Raw genomic sequence first — 11,252 nt, forward strand, 5'->3', positions numbered from 1 at the left:
TGCGGCGCTAGTGCGGATATACTAAGATATCCTCAGTGGCGCGGGTATGCTGCTGCCATGGCAGGCGGCTGCTGCAGTGGGTCTTGCTTGGATCCGATCTAGGCCTGCGGCTGCGGCAACAGCTACGTGCTTTGATCCTCTCGGGTTGCTTCGGTGGCAGGCATCTTCTCCTCTACTTCTAGTTGGTGGCGAAAAAAAAAAAAGAAGATCTACCTGATGCATGTCTTCATTGATCTAATTAGAGGGGGCGTGTTCCGGAAGGCTCCATCGGCGAACTCCATTGTACGATTCATGTCTGGAAATTGCTCGATCGGGTGAAATTCGATCGTGCACACCCGCGTTTTACTCTGACCGTTTGGGTTTAGAGGGATCGCTCCGAAACTCTGTTAGCTGTTCATATCACGGAGTACATTCTATTTATATGGTGCCGGCGGAGAATGTCATGGATGCCAAGATCTGAGGACTAGAAAGGGTGGTCCAAATGAGGGTGGAGATGAGGAATATGCTCGGTGATTCGTGAATTGGAGCAGTGACATGCAAGTGGAAGCGATTGCACATGAGAAATTTGTAATCTTATCTTCAGGGTGAAAATACAATGTCTGACATTAATTGGTTGTGTCTAGCATTATCTTTGTTGAAGGCAATGTTTTGAGAGTGAGGACTTTCTTTAGGGTGAAAACCTTAGATTGAGCAACGATGACGCTTGTGCATTGTTTCCTTCTTGGAGGCGTCTCTTATGGAGAAGCCGAAATTTTGGTGTTGTCTTGGTGGGGTTAGTACTGATGTTTCAGGGAATGGATCAATGTAGCGATATACGATCTGGGTATCTTGTATGGCTAGCCAATGAAAACTAGACCAACACCAATAGACAACACCTTCAAGAAGGTAACAACACAAGTTCATTGTCGCTAAGCCCATCCTATAAGGCCAAGGCATGGGTTTTCACGCCAGATATGAAGCGGTTTTTGCCAACTTCACCTTAAACGAGCTTAGTTGGTGTTACTCTATTGCCATATTTTTTACATCCTTCAGAAAATTCAGGTAAAAATGGACAAAAATGGCTCTTTTTGAAAACTTAAGTACAAAATGAACTTGATGTGTAAAATTTTCACAAAAATGGCCTCTTTGTATGATACCTTGAGTTAGGGCACATGTTAGATAGCATGATGCTATGGGGCGACATGCTCGATAGCATGATGCCCTGGCCAGGGGAGGCATGATGTGTTGTGCGTCAATTGTCTCAACCGCGCCATGCTATCTAACATGACGCCCCAGGGTCAGAGCGTCATCCGGGAATCATGCAAAGATACCATTTTGTAATAAAAAACAGATCGAGTGTTTTTTTACTAAATAGGAGTATTTAGGAAAAATAAAGCCCTTTTTTGCGATTTTCATGCAATCCATATTAATCCGCCTAGGCTTCCCCGTGTAACAGTTTGATCCACACACGCACTCCTAGTTTTTTTTCCTGGAAAACAGGATTACCTGACATCGCCATCAGCTGAACAAAATCAATTCGGAAAGTACACCACATAATCTCATCAGATGATTACTGAATTACTTGAGCTAGTAAAACTTCAGTAGTATTATTTTTATTATCTGTTTATACGATTTATGTGTCTAGTTCTACTAGTTTTTCTGTGTGTATTCTGTCCTAGCACTTCCGCATTTTTTTCGTTTAGGAAGAGTGAACTTAATTGTAGGAGGAATTAGTTTCCAAAATAGATTACGTCTAGGAAGTCGATACTCTCATATTGCATTTTATATTGTGATCCAAATTCATATACTAAAGGAAGGCTAACTTCTGACGAGCGGAGCGAGGTCCGTTGCCGGTAGCCCGCGGTACGATACGGATCGTTGACATCGCCTATATATACATCTTGTAAGCCACCGGCTAGGGTTTATCAGATTATAAGATAACCCACGACGTTTGTAAACACTCCCCGATATAGTGAAATTTTGCTGGCTGGCGTCCGTGGTTTTTCCCCTTCTGTGTTGGAAGGGGTTTTTCACGTTAAATCTTGTGTCTCCGCTGCGTTTATCTTTATCGTTCTTCGTTATTTGCTTGTCACTTTTATAACATTGCACATTAAAACATTCGCGATAGGATCTCTTTGATTGTTGTTTGAACCACAGAAAAAAAGATTTGCTTGCATCCATTAATTAAGAAGATAGTTTTTGACATGTGATCAAAAGAGAGAAAACAGAGGACAAGAGGAAATGAGGATGTAAAAAGGACTACTTTACTGGCATGATGGAGCTCAAGTGTTTTCTGTCCCCAATCACCCGCGAAGCTTTAAATCGTTCTTGATGGAAGCCAGGAGAATTGACGTCGGAGCTGATTTGTAGTGAAACACCCTCGCCTTGATCCCTCTCATTTAAGGTGCAACAAATAAAACTACCTAAAGCCATTTTTTACATAAGGATATGTGTAGCTCTATATTTTCCTTGCGTTAGTATGTACCATGGCCGCTCGAAGTGAAACGTTACGTATCTGAAAGCCTGTTATGTTATAGAAAGAAGCGCGCTCTACCGTTTATACTGAACATTATTATCCTTTTAAAAAACACTGAACATTATTAAAGAGAAAAAAAGGCACATCCGCTTATTCCATACACGTTTTCTCTCTGCAAACAATCCCAAAGGTAACCATTAGTGTGCCACATAGTGGTATGTTATAAAAATGCGTTTGCCACATTTCTCGTTAGTTGCTCCTCATGGGGAACTAAATTAGCCCCAAACCCATCTTACTTAGATGCCAAGAATCTATCTTTTATTCCTTAAAAACGTATCTAAAACATGCACCTCCTTTAGGAATACTTTTTGTGGTTGTATTATAGGGGTGACAAGGATTGAAGTTGGTAGACCGACAACACTCATCAAACATACCTACAAACCTCCGGTGGTTGTGTATTTTGGGGAGATACAATAAATAAAGGTATAAAGTTGCGAGCATTCTCGGTCGAACCATAACCAAGTATACAGTACTTACTAGTAAATTGCAATGGAGTTGTTACTCGTGTAGAAACATATACCATCATAATATATTTGCTTGCACTAGTTGTACGTTGGAGAACAATTTACTTAGGACCCATTTGGTAGCCTGCATGTTCCTTTTTTACATGGGTTGAGAAGCGAAACGATCTGTTTGGTTGCTTGAAAGGGCTCCGCGTTGTGGTCTAACTGGTTCTGCCTGGAGATAGGTCCAGGAGCAATGGCTGATACGGGTGTTTCCAGCCGGCTTGTCCCGTTGTCGTCACTCCTTTGCTCGATGGATTCAACCTATGCATGTAGACTCGCTTACACTCACTCTCCCTTACATTACTCCACACACCCTCTCTTCAAATCAACACAACCATACTTTGAATCAAAATAAGTTGTACATAAAAAAGATGCGTAACGATGATATGAATTAATTCCGACAATCGGTTTCGGGGTTTTGTCAGACGAAAATCTTCAATTTCGTGTATGAAGTTTTAAGCAAATTTTGCCAAATTCGTCGCACATGCTCAACCGTTTGAATTTCCTTTGAGGAGTAGGTTCACCTCACCACTCCGCATGACTTTCATGTTGACAAATTTTTGTTTTGGTGTAAATAGACGGATAGATAAATGACTCGCTAGTATACTGTAATCTGTACGTATGTGTGAGTATAATTTGGAATACTCTTCCTCAACTTATCGCTTGACATCTTCATGGATGGCGAGTGGTGATGTTAGGTGAGAAGTGAGAGGTGATAATCCATGGTGGTGGCGGCATGGTGATGTTATTCTTTGTGGTCGGCGATGTGGCGATGCTTATGACCGGCCTGACCGGCGGTGTCATGGTGGTATTTAGCTTCATGGTCGGCGACGTGGTGGTGTTCGTCTTTGTGGTCGGCAACGTGGTGATGCTTGTGACCGGCGGTGTCATGGTGGTGTTCGTCTTCGTGGTCGACGACATGTTGATGCTTGTGACGGGCGTGAATAGTGATGTCATGGTGGTGTTCGTCTTCGTGGTCGGGGACGTGGTGATGTTTGTGACCGGCGTGACTGGCGGTGTCATGGTGGTGTTCGTCTTCGTGGTCGATGACATGGTGATGCTTGTGACGGGTGTGAACGGCGGTATCATGGTGGTGTTCGTCTTTGTGGTCGGCGACTTGGTGATGCTTGTGACTGTCATGACCGACAGTGTCATGGTGGCCTTCGTCTTCGTGGTCGACGATGTGGTGATGCTTGTGACCGGTGTGAACGGCTGTTCCATGGTGCTCCTCATCTTTGTGGTCGGCGACATGCCCATGCTTGTGACCGGCGTGACCGGCGGTGTCGTGGTGGTCTTCGTCTTCGTGGTCGGCGATGTGGTGATGCTTGTGACCAGCGTGAATGGCGGTGCCATGGTGGTCTTCTTCTTAATGGTCGGCGACGTGCCCATGCTTGTGACCGGCAGTGTCATGGTGGTTTTCATCTTCGTGGTCGAAGACGTGGTGATGCTTGTGACCGGTGTGACCGGCGGTGCCATGGTGGTTGCTTGTTTCGTGGTCGGCGACGTGCTCATGCTTGTGATGGGTGAGGTAAGATCACAATGTTGCAATATAGGCGAGGCTAGGAAAAGCATGCGAGGAACCAAACAATGGAAGCTCGCTTCCCTACCCGGTGCAGAAATGAGCGGCCCGGGCGACCAAACAACATGACTTTTCTAGCCTATGGCCCGTCTCGAATACATAGGTCCTTTGTTCCCACTGACGCAGTAGTGCAAAATATTGGTCGAGACTACCAAATGGTCCCTTAGCTTCACACCCTCGGCGGAGAGGGGATATTCCGCAACTAGTTGTGGGTGCACCTTATTTTTTGTGACACTTTCACGTTTCCAAAAAATGTAAACTAAAATTCTGGATTTACATTATGTTGGATCTTATGCATCTGTGAAGTTTCATCCAAACATATGTCAATATGTGATCTGTGTAAAAAAAGACATATGTAAACAGTGTCACGTACTATTTACATATAATTTTTTTTTGTGTAGATCACATACTGTTATATTTTTAGATGAAACTTCAAAGATGCAGAATATACAACACAATGTATGCCCATAATTTTAGTTTGTATTTTTTGGAAACTTGGAAGTGTCATAAAAAATAGGATGCACCTGCAACCAGTACAAGAAAAGTTCACATCTGCAACGTCAAATTTTCGTCAGGTATAGGTCCCTTTTCTCGCCTATGAACCTAACCCAACAATCTGGCTTCTATGGTGCATACTGCATCAGGTAAGGGCCTACCACAGATTTTTTGGTATGTCGCGTTTGGGCGCTCTTTGGCCACGAAAAATCGGATCATTGCGAGTTTTCGGAGGTCATGACTGCTGACGTCATGCAAACCGACACGTGGCAGATGTCGTTAACTGTTCGTTCACGCCGTTAACCGGCTGAAAACCTGTGGTAGATGGTAGGCCCACACAAGGCCCGCCACGCCTTAAGCAGGTAGGCCCATTTAGTTGGCGGGCTGGGCCATGTGACTTAGTTTGACCGGTCGGTCCTAACTTCTCAGGTTGACTGGTCAAAATCTAAATGGGCCGGCCCACTAAGCACGTGGGCCAGGCCAAATGTCTTTGTTTGACCGGTCAACATGAAAACTAGGCGGGCCCACTAAGCAGGCCGGCCGGGCCGAATGTCCTCATTTGACCGGTCAACATGATAACTGGGCCAACCCAATAATCATGTGGGCCAGACCGAATGTCTTCGTTTGACCGGTCAACCATGCCGGCCCAATAAGCATGTGGGCCAGGCCGAATGTCTTCGTTTGACCTATCAACAACATAACTGGGCTAGCCCATTAAGTACCTGGGCCGGGCCTAATGTCTTTGTTTGACCAGTCAGCATGATAAATGAGCTGGCCCAATAAGTAAGTGAGGCCCACTTTAAAGTTAGCGGGCCGACCCAATAAGTAAGTGGGGTCCACTTTAAAGCAAGTGGGCTAGCCCAATAAGTAAGTGGGCCGGCCTAATAAATAAGTGGGGCCCACTTAAAGTAAGTGCGCCGAACCAGTAAGTAAGTGGTAGGGCCCTAGTCGTTTGACTAGTCAACTTCCATTCTGGGCCGACCCAGTTAGGATTATTAGAAGGCCCATTAAATTTCATGGGCCTGCGAAACTAATTACAAAAGCCAATTATAGTTAAAAGCTGATATCAATGATACACCCAAGTAAAGACACACTGTAGCATTGTGTCCAATTCATTTAAACAAATAAAATAATAAGGAAAATTACAAGGTAATTAATGTGCCCAAATAAAAAAATTACATATAATCATGAAGGGCTTCTATTAGCATCATCAATACCACGCTGATATTTGGCAATCGCGTTGATTGAATCATGTGTACTCTTTTTCAAGATATCAACTACAGATCTTAGAGCAGCAACACCGGCCATGTCTTTCATGCAGTACAACATTGAGATATTTACTATTTTAAAGGAATTGTCTAGGTTGACCGCTATGTGAGAATGCATCATAAGAAAGGTCAGAACTTTTTGGGGTCCTCTCTTCTGATGAGGATTGCTTCATTACAATTGCATTCGGGATAATATTGCAAAAAGAATTAAATGATGAACTATGCAAACATGTATTAAGAATTTTCGATACCAGATAGTCACAAGTAGCAGAAATAAGGACAAGATAATGTATGAAACATGTACTAAGCACAGACTTACATTATATCATTGCATAGGCTCACGACGGATCTTTTTTTGCCCTCTATCTTTTACTGAGGAATGCTTCATTACAACTGCATTCTACTAATATTGCAAACATAGTTACAACACTAAACTATTCAAGCATGTATTATGCAATGTAGATATAAGATAATAGCAAGTTGCAGAAATAAGCACATGATAATGTATGGAACATTTACTAAGCATAGACTTACATTATAATGTTGCACATGCTCGTTACAGATCTTTTTTTGCGCCTATGTTCTAACGATGACTGCTTCATTACAAGTGCATTCTAGTAATATTGCAAACATATTTACAATAATGAACCATTCAAACATGTATTATGCAATGTAGAGATCATATAACAACATGTAGCAGAAATAAGCACAAGATAAGATATGAAACATGTACTAAGCACATACTGGCTTGTTGCAGCTCCTTCTCTTGCGTGCACTAGTCGTGGTCAATATGCCTATCATTTTAGACTCAACCATTAGGTGAAATGCTAATCCTCCTGCTCCATTGTCCTTAATCTGTGTTTAGATATCACATTTAAGACCAAGTCAGCTGATTTCAAATAACAAAAAACATGAGCTACCAAATGAATACGCTAATATTTACCAGATATCAGATTGAAACCAACTAGATGTTTCTTTGCATGAGATAAGAATTTTAGATATTCAGATTTAGAGTAGGGAATGAATATAACTATAATGCCAAGGTTTTCCACTTAACTTAAACTGGCATTAAGAATGACCAGATGTCAGGTTCAAAGCACCTTCACAGTTGCTCCTAGACAAGCATATCAAGTAGGCAGAAACATAGTAATGCGTGAATGGCATAGCTATGGCAGGGTTTTAAGTATTAATCTCTAGCAGAAGGAACAGTGCATACATGTTATAGATGATAACAGAAATAAACTACCAAAATTACCAACCAAGAACTCAGATTCCAACCTTCCCTGGCGTCATTGCTATTAATGTTGGATGTTCTAATAAGCGGTTCGCACGATCAATCCCTAGGAATAATAACATTGGCAAGTTAGTCTACGATAATACAAAGACCAGACATGCATGCAACAATAACTATACAAGTTGTGTGACAAGAGCATTCATGGAAAAATAGCTATAAGCTAATGATGTGGTATAAGAGCAAGCAGATTGGAAATGCACATAGCATGATTATAAAAGCAGTGTGACAATAGCAGGCAGGAGAAAACAACTAGCAGCTAGCGGTGAGCTAATTACGTGGTATAAGAGCAACCAGATTGGAAATACCCATATCATGACTATAAAAGCAGTGCGACAATAGAAGGCAGTAAAAATAGCTGGCATCAAATGGAGGGGTATATGGCTATCAATATGTGGATGCACACAGGTGTCAGTAGAATGAAAAGGATGGTAGCGACCGGATAATGCTTTTGTACAATATTAAAACAAACTTCATTAGAACCAACACATCAAGAAAGTTAATGGCATATGAGATCTGCAAATAACTATACAAAACATGACTAAAGAAACACCGTGATCAAACACGACAGAGTACTTACCAAGCAGCGACGGGGTGGACGGGGGCGACAGCTTGCATTCCAGCGGCGGCGAACGCGGGAGACGATGATTCAACCCTGTTTCAGGAGAAGCGGGCGTTGGTGAAACAGATCTGGTTGGCTGGCAAGGGCTTCAGTGAAGTTGATACAGCCGCTGCGTCGAGGTAGTCGCTGGAATAGATCGGCTGATGTGGAGGGGCCCGCGGTGAAGTAGATCCGGTTCCGTTGGAAAGGGTCTGGTGCGTCGACAGGAAAGGCGTTGATTGCTACAATTGTGGATGATGTATGAAGCAGATCCGTCGGTGGCGAGGGCAGTGAGGGAGCAGATCTGGTGGGTGGACAACCATCATGATCAAGGCTACTTTGTGGAGGAGTATGCAGGTGGCGAAGCAGATCTAGTACTGTGGAGAGTCGGAGCTTTAGCGTGTGAGAGTATTTTTGAGAAAATGGGGCGAATGGTGGGTTGGTGTGGGCCTATGGGGAGGGTTGGGAATCTAAGCAAGACATTTCTTGTTACCGAATTTGCCCTCCATGGTCAGAGGGTTGTAGCTTCCAGTCTAGGGTTAAAAGGGTAAAATTGGTCACGGGATTTTTGAATTGATGTGGTGGGATGCTTGGGCGTGCGGCCGAAATTTTGAGTTTCAAGCTACGAGCAGAACGACAACAATAATGTTCTTCCCCAGGGAGCTCTCATTTCTTCCTCTTCTCTCTCTCTCCAACCCCTTTAGAGTCTCTCCCACGCCCCCGGCTCCTCTCCCCCGACGGCCTTGCCAGCCGAAGACGACAGCGGAGAGGGGGACGACTTCTCTCTGTATATCATACACCCTCCAATCTAAATTAATTGATTCAACTTTTCCTAGACGTGTATGTATTTAGAGTAAAAAACATGTCTAGATACATCCATATTTAGATAAGCAAGTTAAATCAATTAATTTGGATCTAAGGGAGTAGTAGTTGTTGTAAGCTTAGATCTAGTGTTTCCCATGTGGAGAATGGCGTGATGCAGTCGGGGATATCATCATCAGAGCTCATGAGCAGCGGCCGGTGGCTGGTGGTGGTCTTTATTCTTTGTCTGCGGCGCTCCAGAGGATGGAGTCGGATGTTGCTGGCGATGCTATCACTGCATCCCCTTTCCCTCCCCCAATAAAGCTCGGTTGCAGCTCAGATCTGGCGGATCTTGGCGGCCAAACCCCGATCTGCTGCCATCAAGGTGATGGCTCAATCAGTGAGGTTTGCTTTGGTTAGTGCTTCAGATCTGGCCGATGGGGAAGTCAAGCTGCGGATGTTCCTAGGATTTCACAAGCTCGGGATATAGGACGACCCTGTCATCCGTCTTGCCCGTGCACATCTTGGCCGTTCAGCGGCCCTCCTTAGAGCCAATATGCCGTTGCGGAGGCCCTTCTTTTTTTTCGTCCTGGTGACTACCGACGACATTGTTCCAAGTGGTGCGTCCCCGACGACGGAGTTGCTGGCCAGGATGTGGAGCAGACCTCCGATGTGTGGTCGAGAAGGACTCGATGGCTATTCTTCTATATGTTTTGGGGTCTATTTTGTAAAGTTGCAGGTCCTATTAGTTATTATCTAGTTCTTTTGGACCTCTATATAATTTTTTGGACTAGTTTCCATTGGCACCGACAAACTTGAATTTTGACAAGTTCACGGGAAAAAAATCCCTTCACACATATGGCCTGTCATGTATGAACATTATTGGGATTTAAACTATATGTAACGGCCAACACTTGCGCAAGGGGGTCCTCTAGTGTGCACTAATTTTCATTAGCATCGGTAAATTCGAATCTTGACAAGTTCTCGGAAAAAAATTGATTCACATATGGCCTATCATGTATGAACATTATTGGGATTCAAACTATACATAGATGGCCAATACTTGCGCAAGGGGGTCCTCTAACATTCACTAGTTTCCATTAGCACTGACAAATTTGAATCTTGGCAAGTTCTGAAAAAATTGCTTCACACATATGGCCTATCATGTATGAACATTAGTGGGATTCAAACTATATATAGAGGGCCAACACTTGCGAAAGGGTGGGGGGTCCTCTAATTAATGTGCACTAGCTAGATTCCATTAGCACGGATAAACTTGAATTTTGACAAGTTCTCAAAAAAACTTGCTTCACAATATAATATGGCCTACAACATGTGTATAAACATTCTTGTGATTCAATCTATAGATGGTGGAAAACACACTTGCGCAAGGGTCGGGATCCTCTAATGTGTGCAGTAGTAGTTTCGATTAGCATCGATAAAGTTGTATTTAATTTTGAAAGTTCTCAAAAAAACTTGCATATGGCCTATCATGTGTATGAACATTCATGGGATTCAAACTAGATGTCCAACAATTGTGCAACAAGGTGGGTCGTCCATAAATATGTGCACTAGTGTACATTTAGCACATATAAACTTGAATATATATTTCGATGAGTTCTCGAAAAAACTTGCTTCCCGATATATGGCCTGTAGCAATATATATACCATGTGTATATGAACATTCTTTGGGGTTTAAGTTAAACTATATAGATGGCCAACACATGCACAAATTACAAGGGATCCTCTAATATTAATTAATGCATATGCATGCACTAGCTAGCTACGTACTTTAGAGTAATTAGCATCGATAAACTTGAATTTTGACAAGTTCTCAAAAAAACTTGATTCACGATATATATATGGCCTTGATCTATATATCATGAATGAACATTCTTATGATTCAAATAATATGGCCAACCCCTGCATATATGCGCATATGTAAATGGGTCGGGTCCTCTAATTAATGTATATGAGCTAGCGCTAGTTTTCATTAATTAGCACCGATAAACTTGAATTTTGACAAGTGTTCTCTCAAGAATGAATATTAATTAATTCTTGGGATTCAAGCTAGCTAGCTAGGCCACCGACACTTACGTGTCAACCCTAAACCCTAATAAACCCTAACCCCTAAACCATAATTGAACCCTAAACCCTATAGTTAGGCCAACAACACTTAGTTGCGCATCAAGCAGG

This window comes from Lolium perenne, chromosome 3 (assembly GCF_019359855.2).
Source record: "Lolium perenne isolate Kyuss_39 chromosome 3, Kyuss_2.0, whole genome shotgun sequence".
Classification (NCBI taxonomy): domain Eukaryota; kingdom Viridiplantae; phylum Streptophyta; class Magnoliopsida; order Poales; family Poaceae; genus Lolium; species Lolium perenne.